The sequence below is a fragment of the Canis aureus genome, chromosome 27 (assembly GCF_053574225.1).
Source record: "Canis aureus isolate CA01 chromosome 27, VMU_Caureus_v.1.0, whole genome shotgun sequence".
NCBI lineage: Eukaryota > Metazoa > Chordata > Mammalia > Carnivora > Canidae > Canis > Canis aureus.
Window position 1 is genome coordinate 40,579,333 of NC_135637.1, and position 15,665 is coordinate 40,594,997.

The window sequence follows — 15,665 nt, forward strand, 5'->3', positions numbered from 1 at the left end:
TAGATTATTTTGATAAAGTTCATTTGTAAGTTAATGGTTTGAAAGTTAACATACCTGCTTAGAGATAGCAAAGCTGAAAAAAAAATTGCTGAATTCGGCACATTAGAACTACAAAATTGTGAGAAAGACGTTCTTAAGATACCATTAAGAGTGCTTATTTCTTAAGTCATGAACTCTTCAGTTATTCCCTGAAGTAGTGCTCTATAAATATTCTTAAATTTACGTCAAGGGATTGTTAAATAAAAAAGCAATCTAAAAATGATATTTACACGGTGATATTTGCGGGAAAAATGGTAAGTCAAGATAAAACCATATATCTGTTCATATGCATAAAATACATGTGTGAGAGATTAACATGCCAGCATACTCATTGCTTGGTCCCTCTCTATTTCTCATTGTCGGAGTTGAACCCTAAGGGTACTCTCAGTCCATAGGGAAGCAGAAGCAGGAATTTAAAGAAGCTGCTGACCCAAGACTAGGAAAGATTTCGCTTCAGGCTCCAAATGTCGAGACGATTTTTCTCCTTCTAAGACTTGTGAACACGGGTCCAGAGAGGAAGGAGCAGGTAACTGGAGTCCTCACTGGAGAGGAGGAAGCTTCTCGATAGGACCAGGGAGTCAGGTAGAGGGACCTTGGTCTGCACTTCTGCTGGTGTAGATAACAGGCCCTGCCATCTGCCCCTGGGGGCATCTGTAAGCCCCATCACAGGGATGGAGAATTGGATACCGTGTCCACAGTCAGTCAGGAATTGTGTACACAGTTGGGGCAATGGGAAAATGCTTGGGAAGGACCTAGAGGAAGCACATGAAAGGGATAATCTTCATGACCAAGGCCACTTGTGGAATTGGGGGAGATGGGAGAATTTTGGGGTATTCTCTGTTTTAAAGGTTTTACAACAAGAAAGTATTTATTTGATGTGTAATCCAAAGAATTTTAACTCATTGATTTAAAAAATAAATCATAATCAAATACTTTAAAATTTATTCTTGACAGCTGATGATTTTTTAAAAAGTTTGTTACTGGCTGAATGTCTGTATCCCCCCCCCCCCAAATTCACATGTTGAAATCCTAACCCCCAAGGTAATGGTATAAGGGGGTGGAGCCACGAGGGGCGTTGAGGTCGTGAGAGTAGGGCCCCCATGTGTGGTATTAGTACCACAGCCCACAGAGCTGTCATCCCTGTCACCACTGAGGGAGGAAGCATTGTGTGAACCAGGACGCAGTCTCTCCCCTGACACTGAATCTGCTGGCTCCATGATCTTGGACAGTGAGAAATAAATTTCTGTTATTTACACACCACAGGTCTGCAGCAGTTTATTAGAGCAGCTCGAACAGAATAAAACAGGAAGCAAATGAAAATTTTAACTGAGACTCCAAATGCGTCTTTTAACTGAGACTCCAAATGCTCCAAAGGCATTGCTGAGAGATTTATGAGTTGTATTAGTTACGTCTAATTTCATGTCAAAAGACATTATTTTCCTTTTCCATGGTAATACCTCTAATCATTTATTACAACAAAATATCAGATGTGATTTAGGATGATTTGAGAGAGATGGAAAAAGAACCAAAAAGGGAAGAGAAAGGGGAAATGTGAAGGACTAAACAGGATATGTGTCTATAGCAGCTGCCATTTGTTGGCATTTATTGAGCGCTTTTTGCATGCCAGCTCCTAATTTTAGCGCTTTACGTAAATTATATAACGAAGTCTTCGAAACAACTTCAAGAGGGAGGTGTTGTTACTACTCCATTTTACATTTACAGTTGGACAAACACTACAACTTGCCCAAGGCCACAGAGCTGGAGGGAGTGAAGAGAGGTGACCCTTGAAAGTTTGACTTTAGGTGTGAACTGCCAGCCAGCATATCTGATTTCCTCCTTCATTGAGTGTAATACAAAATAGCATAGAGGACTTTAAGGCTGGGGATGGAAAGAGAAGAGTGGAATGTATGCGGGAACTGGTACAAGAGGGAGTCAATTCTGGATCAACCTGTTTCTGTAATTACCACTAGGTGGCAGTGGTGGCCCAGGACACCTTAATTATTTTCAGGAGCAAGAGGGTTAAACCATAGGCCTTAGGGTGATAGGGAGTGAGAAACTGTACAGTCTCATTCAATGGTATGAGATGTTCTTGGATCAAAAGTGACCGCTAAAGGGACCTTTCTGACTCTGGCTCAAGACAGGCATGGCATATTATCTATTAACATTCTCATCAGTTTCTTCTATCAACCTCAAAAATTGTCAACTACAATTAATAATATCATCTCGATAAAGAGATAATTTTGTGCCAAGTATCATGTATTTGTCAGTTGATAAAAAGACTCCATCCTTCTTCTCCAGGGTCATTATCACAAAGATGACAGTGTGACATGAGATTAAAGTAAAATGGTAATTATTAGAAATACGTGTGGCATTGGGCTATAATCAAGTGATATTTAGCTAGGAAATCTAGGATTACTGAACCTAACCACTCGAACCCTATAAAGTTCCTGAGAAGGAGATGCTACTTGCAAGAGGAACAGGTGATAAACTAGTTCCCACCCTTTTGTTGGGGTTGACTTTCTACTAACTGCCCACTAACTGCCCCGTTTGGAACTTGCTGGAAGACTGGACGTTCACAGATGATCTGAGCTCAAGCACAAAGTGGAGCTTCTGCCTTCTATTAGGGCGCTCTTCTTACTGCCAGCTGGTTTGCACGATGAAATAAAAGAGTTAATAAGTCTAAATTCTTCGTGGCCTGAGCAGCTGAGAGCCCAGGATGGCTGGTTTGTATGAAGGGTCTGGATCCTGGGTCACTTTCCCTGTGGAAACAGAAGAGCAGAAAATGTAGGGGCAAAGTCCAAGAGAGAAAGCCATACCGACCATGGGAACTGCTGGTACCTAGCCATCAAAGATTAGCAGCTGTGGCCTGAGCACTGTTCTGGAAGCCAGGCCCATCAAGATAACTTCTCTACACTTTCAGTAGCAAGTGGGGAGAGAATTGAGAATCCTATCCTTCTCCACTGTACAAACAAATAAGGGTAACTGCATTTTACCTTTCCTAGGGCTGTGCTACTCAGAGCCAAGAGCCATCAGCAGCTAGTGAGCACTTGGGAGTGTTACTGAGAGACCGGTGAGACTCAAGAAACTGAATCTTGGATTTGATTTGATTTGAATTAATTTCAGTTTAAAAAGCAGAACAATATAAAATATTTCCCTGTTAAATACATCTTTATTGTCTTGATAGGATTCATTTCTCTTTAGCCATGGTATTGGTTATCTAACCCCTGGATTATCTAACCATTGGTAATCTAACCATTGGATTAGATACTGTTGCATTGTAATGAGTGTGTTGATTCACACATCCTTCCTGGTATTACAAATACATAACGCCACCAACTGAATCAGTGTCAAAGGATTGATTCAATTGGGGTGGTATTTGTGATGTGTTTATGTGAATTTTTTATTTAGGCAGCGTGAGTTACAGTGATACCTATGTAAATTGTAATTGATAATTAAATTGAAATGTTTAAATGATAATATACTTTCAACATTAATATAAGTGTGGACAAATTTAAAATAAAGGCATACGTCTGATTCAGTCAGTTGGAAAGGAAGAAGATGGTATTTTGAAGGAAACAGTAAAGAAAAAAAATGGAAAAATATATGTGAGAATGTAATGATAAGAGGCAATTACATTCTGTTGGGCAAATCAAAACTGCTTGCTTGTGTAAAAATTTTTTTGAAGATAAAGTGGACAATGTTCAGAGATATTTTTAGCAAACACGTAGTAAATTTGGTAATTAAATGTCTTTATACATTTTAAGTTATTTTTTTTTTTTTAAGAAATTATTTATTTATTTTTTTTAATTTTTATTTATTTATGATAGTCACAGAGAGAGAGAGAGGCAGAGACATAGGCAGAGGGAGAAGCAGGCTCCATGCACCGGGAGCCTGATGTGGGATTCGATCCGGGGTCTCCAGGATCGCGCCCTGGGCCAAAGGCAGGCGCCAAACCGCTGCGCCACCCAGGGATCCCATTTTAAGTTATTTTTTAACAGTATCTGAGCTTGTAACTCTGACAAGCTATAAAATGACTTGGATACTTGCATAAAAAAAAAGAAAATCCTTTTTAGATAGATGACAAAGAAATCATTATTTCAATTACAGCAATTTTGTTAGATAATAAAAAGACTAAAAAATACATTTTATAAAAAGTTAAAGATCATTGAGTAAACTGTCAAATAATCACCCGTAAGGGGCACTGGGGTGGCTCAGTGGTTGAGCGTCTGCCTTTGGCTCAGGGCATGACCCTGGGGTCTGGGGTCCTGGGATGGAGTCCCACATCGGGCTCCCTGCATGGAGCCTGCTTCTCCCTCTGCCTGTGTCTCTGCCTCTCTGTGTGTCTCATGAATAAATAAAATATTTTTAGAAATTACCAATAAAACACAAAGTCTTTCTAAAAATATTAAAGATCAATTGAAAATTTGAAAAACTGAAATACTTTCTTTAAGGTTTAAGATGAATCATGCAGTATGAGATATTGCTCCATTAATATCTTAGTTACCTTTTGTGTCAAAAGGCCTTCAGGTTCACCAAAAAGCTGTTAGCAACTCATGACCTGGAAAATTAAGTTGTGCTATAGATACATTGAATACTTAACTTCTGTTAAGAAGAATTTCAAATTTGTTTCAAAAAGTCACTTTCTATTGTAACAGACTCTAGTTACATTTGGTCAAAAATTCAAATATATTGGAATTTTATGAAACAAGAGACTCATGTTTTCTTATTGCTTCATTTCACTTTAAGGTGCACATTGGAAATACTTGTGCTTTGTGTACTGAGAGTCTTAAAAGTATCATGAATGAAATTGTTAAAATTATTCAAATTTAAATGTAAAGGCCATGGATATACATATATTCACAGATCATGAGTTATCGTTAGTTTTGGTAACTATTGAAAGAAAAGACAACAGATTCATGAAATCCTGTGTTCTCTGCTAGTGCTCATTAGGTGAGTCATGTGAGAATTTTACAAAGATGTATTGTTACCTCCATATCAGGATTTTTTTTAAGATTTTATTCATTTATTCATGGGAGACACACACACACACACACACACACACACACACACACAGAGGCAGAGGGAAAAGCAGGCTCCCTGTGGAGAGCCCGATGGACTCGATTCCGGGACCCCAGGATCATGCTGAACCAAGGCAGACGCTCAACCACTGGGCCACCCAGGTGCCCCAAACTATGGTTGTCTTTAACAGATGCCCCCATATCAGGATCTTTTGAAACAGAGGTAATAATGATGAAAAATGGCAGTGGGATTTATGTTTTCTCAACTTATATCACACTGCATAAAAATAAGTGAAATTTAAAGCTCTCGAAAAGGAAGTATTTGCAACTTAGCTAGACAGGTACAAAAATTTATGTCAAAACTAAAACTATTCATGTTTCAAATCAATATTTTATACATTTTTAAAACGAATCAACAAACAAGACAGTTTTAATTGTAATTGCCAATATTATGTAAATTGGTTGTAAAAATTAGAACAATTTGAGGAACAATGTTGATATGATAAACTTTTAGAATTGCTTTTTGATTCAGGAAGTTCTTTGAATTTGATGTTAATAACATTGAGCTGACACAAGAGTTAAATTTACTTAATTTGGGTAGACACAGTTGAAACTGACATATTTCTGCTTCAAAGACAAAGTTTTTCTAAAGAATCATGAATCAGTTTTGTCAGTGCAGATGTGAATATTAATAGAAAATGATTTTTTTTTACTTGCCTCAGTTATTGGGAAACATTTAAGGATATTTGGGAAATCAGTAGGTGAATCTACTTTTTCAACTGCGAATTTTATGAAGTCTGAGTCCAGATCATGCATTCCCCAGTAAAAATTTAGCTCCCACACAATATGTGCTATGGTCTGTAAATACAATGTGCACACCAGATTTCAAAAATTTAGTACAAGAAAAAGAATGTAAAATAGCTCATTCATATTTTAAAATATTGGTTGTTGAAATGATAATATATTTTGGGCATTGGGTTAAAGTATAATACTCAAATTCAGCTCTCCTGTTCCTTTTTTCTTCTTTTGTAGTTACTGTAAAACTTTAAATTACTCCTCTGGCTCTCATTATCCTTGTGTTGAGCATCATTGGTCTGGGCTGCGCTCCGAATTACTTGGGGAGCTGGGCTCAGCCCTGAGGAATATTGGAGCCTTATTGTGACCTAACATCCTTAGAATGCTTGATTCCAGAGTACTGTCTCAGAAGGGAAGATGCTGTGAGAGCAGAGGGCTTTCCTGGTCTCTCCTACCTCTGGAGTATACATTCCATGACCAACACCTGAGCATACGGTGTCCCCCTGGATCCCAGAGCAGCAGCTCTCCCTCAGATCTGGGGCTGTCCTTCTCTGTTCCTCCCCTCTTCACCCCCACCCTGCCCTGTTTCCTTTGACTTTATTTATTTTATTATTTTTTTTAGAAGATTTTATTTATTTATTCATGAGAGACACAGAGAGAGAGGCAGAGACACAGGCAGAGGGAGAAGCAGGCTCCATGAGAGAGAGCCTGATGCGGGACTTGATCCCGGGTCTCCAGGATCACACCCTGGGCTGCAGGCGGCACTAAACCGCTGTGCCACTGGGGCTGCCCTCCTTTGACTTTATAAACAAAGCCTTAGCCCCTGCCCTTCTCTAGCAGTCTTATCTTTTTTCCACCAAGTCCCCCCAAAAACTACCACAACCCTCTTTTCCTTCCTTTTGTCCAGGGCACACACATCTGCTGATGCTAATTGGCTTCCTTTAGAGTCTCTTAGAAGGAATCAGACATTCTAATCAACAGAGAGCTTATCATTTCGTCCATCTGGTTCCAAAAACTTTAAGGAGTTACTATCTACTTAATGAAAGACATGTCTCCTCACCTTCATATAAACTTACAAAGAGGAAAGAAAACCCAGTGGGTTCATTCTTCCCGGGCCTCCAGTTTATGGCTCAGAAAAAAAATCAGAATTATTATGGAACATGAGTCAAAAAGCCAGAGCAAATGGACATATTTATCAGCAAAGACTGATTTAGAAAGTGTTTTTGAAGATTAGCATGCATAGAGGGACAAAGTCTAATGTTAAAAACCTGCTCTGCAAAACTGAAATGTTATAACAAATTCAGTCTGAAATTGTTTTAATTGGTGTGTACATGTGGAAACAATAGAAATCCCTCAAGTAGGAAGTATGCCTATTCAGTTCTGAATGCACCCAGGAATTTTATGAATTATTTTATATTAGAATTCCAAGCAAGAAAATAATACAGCTTCTTCGTAACAGCGAATGAATCCTATAATTAGTTTCTCTCTTCTTTTTCTTTTCTAGCAAAAATAAATATTTTTGCGATAGGTTTCATGTAAATATTCAGGTTATGCATTTAGGGTAATCTGTCCCTTTTCTGATTTTTTTTTTTAATCAGAAAATGGTAAGTCTAAGGTGATGAGTACTTAAAAAAAAAACATATTTGCCTTCTCTCTAGGCTGATTACTTAATGCTGTAAAATACCAATCTCTCTGAATATTACCTCTCAGTTTTCTTTTCTTCAAATAGGAAGGATAATAGTATCTACTCCTGGGGGTGTTGCAAAGATGAAATTAGATGACCTACCTAGCACAGAGATAGGCAAATAGTGTTATCATCCATTCTCATTCTCATTGCCTGATCACTGTCAGCATCATCCCATCCATATCATTATCAAGTTGCAGTATTTATCAGGACATGTCCCTTCTAGAGTGGCCTTACATCATAATCACATTTAACGTAGGCAGCTTGAACTCTGCTTCCTCTAGAAAAAGGAGATGTAATAGTTTTGTTGATCCATTGGTCCCATGTTTGTAATGTGAGCATCACCAAATAAGATAGCAGAGTTTGAAGAGAGATCTTTTTTCATGCAACACACACTTATTTCAGGAATAAAACCTGGTTATTGGGCTAACTGCAAGATAGTATTTTTTGACTTTTTCAGAGACTGACCTGTATTTCTAGGTAACTTCAGGAATTTCACAGATGATTTTTATAAATGTATTTACCATAAATGTTAATTTCAGAACCTAATTCTGACATTACACAGGACTCTACTAGATGGGACAAAATCTACCTTTTGACAGTTTCCTCTTCATTGGCTGTGTCTTAGCTTAGAATTGTTAAGTCTCTTCCTCTCTCACACAGAAATGAGAGGGAAGCCTGGGAGGGTCTTGTAAATGCCTTTAGTGCCCTAGACCTTTGTACAAGATCAAGAAAGCTTTGGCAGCTACTGAGAGTTTTTGACTAAGAAGTGTAACTGAAATGATTATTTTAAGACATTAAACCGATTTTTAAAAGATTTTTCCCTTGGACATCCACATGCAGAAGAATGAAACTAGACCATTCTCTTACACCATACACAAAGATAAACTCGAAATGGATGAAAGATCTAAATGTGAGACAAGATTCCATCCAAATCCTGGAGGAGAACACAGGCAACACCTTTTTTGAACTTGGTCACAGCAACTTCTTGCAAGATACATAGATGAAGGCAAGGGAAACAAAAGCAAAAATGAACTACTGGGACTTCATCAAGATAAAAAGCTTCTGCACAGCAAAGGATACAGTCAACAAAACTAAAAGACAACCTACAGAATGGGAGAAGAGATTTGCAAATGACGTATCAGATAAAGAGCTATCCAAGATCTATAAAGAACTTTTTAAACTCAACAGCAAATAAACAAAATCCAATCATGAAATGGGCAAAAGACATGAACAGAAATCTCACAGAGGAAGACACAGACATGGCCAACATACACATGAGAAAATGCTCTGCATCACTTGCCATCAGGGAAATACAAATAGAAACCACAATGAAATCCCACCTCACACCAGTGAGAATGGGGCAAATTAACAAGGCAGGAAACAACAAATGTTAGGATGTGGAGAAAGGGGAACCCTCTTGCACTGTTGGTGGGAATGGGAACTGGTACAGCCACTCTGGAAAACTGTGGAGGTTCCTCAAAGAGTTAAAAATAGATCTGCCCTATGACCTAGCAATTGCACTGCTGGGGAGTTACCCCAAAGATACAGATGCAGTAAAATGCCGGGACACCTGCACCCCAATGTTTCTAGCAGCAATGTCCACAGTAGCCAAGCTGTGGAAGGAGCCTCGGTGTCCATCGAAAGATGATGGATAAAGAAGATGTGGTCTATGTATACAACGGAATATTCCTCAGCCATCAGAAATGACAAATACCCACTTTTTGCTTCGATGTGGAGGGAACTGGAGGGTATTATGCTGAGTGAAGTAAGTCAGTCGGAAAAGGACAAACATTATATGTTCTCATTCATTCAGGGAATATAAAAATTAGTGAAAGGGAATAAAGGGAAAGAAGAGAAAATGAGTGAAATTATCAGTGAGGGTGACAAAACATGAGAGACTCCTAACTCTGGGAAATGAATAGGGGTAGTGGGGAAGTGGGCGGGGAGTTGGGGTGACTGGGTGATGGGCACTGAGGGGTGGCAATTGACGGGATGAGCGCTGGGTGTTATGCTATATGTTGGCAAATTGAACTCCAATAAAAAAATAATAAAAGCTTTATCCCCTGGAGTGCCTGAGTGGCTCAGTTGGTGAGCATCTGCCTCCGGGCTCCCTGCTTAGCGAGGAATCTGCTTCTCCATGCCCCTCCTCCCCCAACTCGTGCTCCCTCTCAAATAATTAAAGGTCTGGATGTCCCAGGATGACTGCATGAAGGAAGAAGTAGGTGGCTGAAAATTAACAGTAAGCGTACCTATGGGGTGCCTGGGTGGCACTGTTGGTTAAGCGTCTGATTCTTGATTTCAGCTCAGGTTGTGATCTCAGGGTCATGAGATCAAGCTCCGAGTCTGTCCCCACACTCAGTGGAGTCAGCTCGGGTTTCTCTCTCCCTCTCCTTCTGCCCCTCCCCTCTGTTTGCTTTCTCAAAAAAAAAAAAATCTTAAATAAGCATAACTAAATAAAATTAGGCTTAACTGCAAAAGGGTTGTCCTGGTTCGGAGTGAGGAAACCAGTGCAAAGTGAAAGAGCCCCAAGGAAAGGCCACTAAATTTCAAAGCATCCATGCTGCCAGCAAAAATCAAAATGTGAAACCACAAGGAGTTTATTGAGCTTCATGGGAGCAGTCACTCTGCTTACCTTGTGAACACAGACCTTAGAGCCATAATCCACAATGTATGCTGAAATTTCAGAGCGAGACCTATGCCAAGACTCACCGGTTATTCATCAGTTAGAATCAGCAGGGCTAGCAGTGTGTGCTGTGTGGATCAAAGTTCCCTTTTCCTTGTGCCCATGAGATTGTATGTCCTTAGATATGCTCCTAAGAGCACAAAAGAGGTAAGAACTCCAAAATGAGGGTGCCTGGGTGGCTCAATCGGTGAAGCGTCTGCCTGTAGCTCAGGTCATGATCCCAGAGTTCTGGGATTGAGCCCTGGGTCAGGCTCCCTGCTCATTGGGTGTCTACCTCTCCCTCTCCCACTCACCCTCAGTTGGTGCGCGCTCGCTCTCTCTCTCTCTCTCAAATGAATAAAATCTTAAACCCCCCAAAACTCCAAAATGATGATTTATACCCTAAAAAGATTGAATTAATCTGAGCCTTTATAACCACAGGAGACAAAGTTACCATTCATCATCAAATACACGGGTTTTCTGTTTGCTTGGTTGCTTGGAATATACATATATATATAAAATTCATTTTTAATCAGAGAAATAGATGATCCAGGGCAAAATGAGGTCTGTCCTAGGACATAATAAATGACTATTTCTGCACATCTAAATTGTAGTGTGTGAATTTTAACCTTGCCATAGGAGTATCAGAGTACTGTTTAATCCTCTTCTTTCCTACCTCATGCAAGCCCAACATGCTCTACATATGTAGAATGTAATTTTTTTTCCGTCTCTACTGGTAGTAAAGATCAGAATGTTAGCAATTCAATTGATGAATCAAATGCAATCAAAATATTACTTGGAATATAGAGTGAGACATAGGAGATCTTTACATATGGACCAGATAAGAGCTGAAAAGAAAAACTGTTTGTAGAAACAACCAGAAAACTGGCATTATTAGCTGTGAGTCTACTGACATGGCTATTTTAACTGCCATCCTACAGGTGGTGTGAATGAGGCACCTTCCATGGCTTGTTACAATAGCGACTTGGCGGTTAGACACCACCCCCCCCCCCCCAAAGGATGCCCCTGCTTGGGTTGATAATTGACAGCACCACACACCGTGATCATTTATAACCTCGGGGTGTTCTCTTGAAAGTTATTTTTAGTTATTTGATGACACATTTCTCCTAATCCACAATACTGTGCTCTTTTTCCTCCAGCATTACATCGGACCAGACCACAGAAGCAGTGTTCAATAAACCATTTCATATCCTCGCCACTTGAAATCTTGTCTACATTTTTGAAAAAAAAATCTCCACCCGCTTGCTGTTGAGTCATGCCTTTTACTTTAAGAAGCAAAAGAGGCAAATGGTTTTTAATTGCCCTGCAAATATTTACATCCTATACATCCTGTGATTCAGCAATTATACTTATCAGCTTTCCACCCCCTGCTAAAGTAAACCACAACATTGTCATGAGGAAATCATGGAAAAAAAAATACCGTAGCAAGCTCATTCAGCTTTGCATGTAGTGCAAGCAGAAATGCCATCCCTCACTAGCTTGACCTGCAAAATTATTTTCCACCCTCAGGAGCAATTGGTCTTTCCCCACCGCTGATGGGCCACCACCGTGGCAGGATCTAACTGTTCCCTCAGAAATTCCAGAAAGGTCGTTCTCTTACAATGCTGTGTCCTGTAAATACTTGAGCTGTGCCTGTAATTGCCCTGAACTGCGTTGCCTGCTGTGCTGACTTACGTCCCAGAGTAGTTTCGAAGGTCAGCCTGAGCGCCTTGATAGCTGGTTGTTATTTGGTAATGAAGTCATCAGGATAAGAAGTTTGGTTCATATTTGCATCTCAGTTATCGAAGAAATGCTTCTGGAAGTCTTTCCTAGGATGATGACGTCACTTGTTCTGACTCGAGTATATATTTAGAGTATTAAGTGGTTGTTTTCAGGAAACATGTAGCAAGCACAGAGTCTCTTGCTCACAAACAGACCTTTCCAGTGATCTGAGGGGAGGGTCGATCTCTATGAATTCTGTGCCTCAGAGGCTGCTTGGCCTTTTCCCTGGACCCTTGCTCTTGGGATAGACTGGATTGAGAATCTGAAAATAGCATCAGTGCCAGGCTGCATGATGAACTCTTGCCCTAGGCTCTGGGGGTGCTCCACTCGCACAGCCCCCCAGTGACATCCTATGCTAGCTTGCTCCACAGGAAGAGCCTGAAAGAGCAGCAATGCATCTTTTCGTGGTGAAGAACAGATATGATGGCAAAGCGGATGTGGTTAGGATGGGTGTCCTCGCTAGTGGTGGCCCAGGTCAGAGTACACACTCCCTGCAGCACAGCCCGCAGAGGGGAGTGGGGGGAACCGGGTGCCATTCCCAACCACGCTTCCAAGGGCCACTGGCAAGACACCAGGCCATCAGCACCCCCTCTCGTTGTCTCTTGGGTGAAGAGGGTGGTGCCATCCTGCCAGCCGACCATCAATGCCTCAGGCTTGGCACTGACCCATCTGGAGCTCTCGTTCCTCCAGGTGGGAGATACAACACTGAAGGTGCAGAAAAGCCCCGCCAGCTTAGAACTTCAGTAGGATTCTTTAGGACTGCATTGCCCGCCGTCTTCTCTCCAGAGAAAGATCCATCACTCGGTGGCCTTTTGGTCACAGCCAGCCAGCACTGAGAAGGCCACATGGTGTCCGCCTCGTTCTTCACACCATGTGAGAGCTTACTAACTGTCCTGTGTTGGAGAAGAGCTATTTTCTGAGGCTACGATATGAAGTTTTGTCTATTTATTTGATGTTAGCAATAAATATTCCCTCAAAGACTATTCCTAGATCAATCTAGACGGTGTCAAATGCCTGTTAACAAGTGGGCACAGTGGTAGGCCCTGCTCAAACTTCATCTTCAGTGTTTGCATTATTGACACAAAGCAGATTTTGTCTCCATTTCACAAATGAGGAAAAGGAAGCTTAGGGGGCCCCAATAATTTGCCCACAGTGGGAATTTCAGAATTTGAGCCCAGACTCTGCAGCAGTGCCATCCCCTTTGCACAAATGGAACGCAGAATCCTGAGCCACATGAGTAGCATTTCAAGGACTCCTAAAGGCCATATAGAAGGAAGTCCCTATTGGATGGGGAAAGCCTGTGGTAGATAGTTTTGTCTGTCACTTGACTGGGCCGGCCATGAGGTCTCCAGCCTGGGTGTGTCTGTGACAATGTGCTGGGAAGAGATTATTAGTGTTTGAATAGGTGGGGTGAACAAAGCCGCAGGCCATCCGCAGCATGGATGGGGACCATCTAATTAGTTTGGGGACTGAATGTGACAAAAAGGCAGAGGAAGGTTCAAACTACTCTGTGCCTGACTTCTGAGCTGGGACCTAGGTCTCTTGCCCTTGGAGGTCCTGGTTCTCAGGTCTTTGGACTTGGACTGGAGCTACCCCTGGCTCACCTGGGTCTTTTGCTTGCACATCTAGGATCATAGAACTCAGCCTCCATAATTACATGAGCCAATACCTTACAATAAGTCTTTCTCTATATATATAGAATATATGTTTTTCTATTGGTTCTGGTTCTCTGGAGAACTCTGAGAGTTGCAGTTTTAATACTTTCATATATGTGAGACACATGAACTACATGTAAAGCCAACTAAATTTTTTTTTTTAATTTTTATTTATTTATGATAGTCACAGAGAGAGAGAGAGAGAGGCAGAGACACAGGCAGAGGGAGAAGCAGGCTCCATGCACCAGGAGCCTGACGTGGGATTCGATCCCGGGTCTCCAGGATCGCGCCCTGGGCCAAAGGCAGGCGCTAAACCACTGCGCCACCCAGGGATCCCAAGCCAACTAAATTTTAATCTCCTTTAAAGCAGCGACTGTAGTTTTATCTTCTTTGTCATATGGCTGGGCATAGTTTAGAGGCATGCCAGGTTCTTTTACATTTGTCTTTTTTTTTTTAAAGATTTTATTTATTCATGAAAGAGAGAGAGAAAGAGACAGAGGCAGACACAGGCAGAGGGAGAAGCAGGCTCCATGCAGGGACCCCAATGCAAGACTCAATCCTGGGACTCTGGGATCATGCCCTGAGCCAAAGGCAAATGCTCAACAGCTGATCCGCCTGGGCATCCCTACATTTGTCTTAAATGGAAAGATGAACACAAAATGGCCCTGCCCCTGGGTTTTGGTCTCCTTCACTACCTTTTAAGTGCTTTAAGAAGAATACTGTTTTCTAAGAAAGCAGAGACACATGGTGACTTCCACTGGATCCTACACTACTTGGGGTTCTATGGAAGGTAGGGACCCAGTCTTTCAGATCTTTGGTCATCTACAATTCCTAGTACAATGGTCTAGACAAAATGAAGGCCTGCCCCCAAAGAAGCTGGATTTCAAGACATACAGAGTTTTCTTCTGTGCCTTTTAGCTAGTAGGAAGTTGTTTAATTTCCCAGAGGTGGAGAGAAGTATCTTTATTTACCCTTTATGTCCACTTCCCTTTTACTTAGATGAACAAAGCCTTGTGCTCTGAAGGATCAAGCAATCCTTTGATCTAGCAGATCAAGGATCTGCTCAGAAAGAGAAGCTCAGGCAGGAGAACGTTTAGCCTTCAGTTTAAGGAATGGATCTTGGAAGATTCAAGCACCCAGTGGAGAGAAAGGGAGCTTGGATGGGCTCTGACACTGCGCTGACTGTGCTGATGAGGACGCAATTTGAGCAGAACACAGAGTGACTGGATGCACCAGATTCCATCATTTTTACCTCAGTGGACTTTTGTGAGGCAAATCACAGGGTGTACAATTTGGAGCAATAACATTTCTGCTACACTGCAAGGGTAGGGTCACTGCTGCCTTGTTGGCACCTGAGTTACTAGATCTCAGTACCAAGACTGGCATGTGATGCTTACTTAATAAAGTTCATGTAGGTGAATAGATAGTTCATGTAGGTGAGTAGATAAATGTTGGGTAGGGACTTTAATGTGGAAGAGCTGGAAAGGTCCAGAGTGGAATCCAGAAAAGGAAACGTCAGCCAACTATTCCTGACAGCTTCTGCTACACTGTCTACTATAGCAGCCTTCAGCCACACAAGGCTATTCACATTTAATTAATGAAATCTAAATAAAATTAGAAATTCTGGTTTTCAGTCTCACTAGCCATATTTCAAACATGCAATAGCCACATGTCTCTAGTGGCTACATAAGGTACAGCAAAAATACTGAATATTGCCATTAATACTGACAGTTGTATTGGGCTGCGCTTCTCTAGGACATTTAAGGAAAAAAGGCAAAGGATGTTTTTAAGGTTTTTCTCATTACAGTATCCATCCTAGCTCACAAGTAAGAATGTGAGCAGGGCCCCAGGGCTTTAAGAGAATTCTAGAATATAATATGCATTTGGTTGAGAATATCATATGTTGTTTTATGACAGCAAAAAACAAAAAATGTTTTAGGGAAAGCTATAGAGTAGGAGGGGATCCTCAACATTTCCTCGGTTCAGTCCAGTCTCTGCTTATCGGTGTTAGGTTCTGGGGATTCTGA

General features: G+C 41.1%; 2 long non-coding RNA genes across 6 annotated transcripts in view; both read left to right on the forward strand.

The window, feature by feature from the left end:
- LOC144299344 (uncharacterized) overlaps positions 1 to 15,665 on the forward strand; it is a 65,106-nt gene that overhangs the window by 6,794 nt on the left and 42,647 nt on the right. The window lies entirely within an intron of this gene.
- On the forward strand, positions 1,070 to 13,787 carry LOC144299345 (uncharacterized). The gene is made up of 3 exons (XR_013366063.1): positions 1,070 to 2,762; positions 3,042 to 3,109; positions 11,362 to 13,787. It is a non-coding gene; the product is annotated as an uncharacterized LOC144299345 (long non-coding RNA).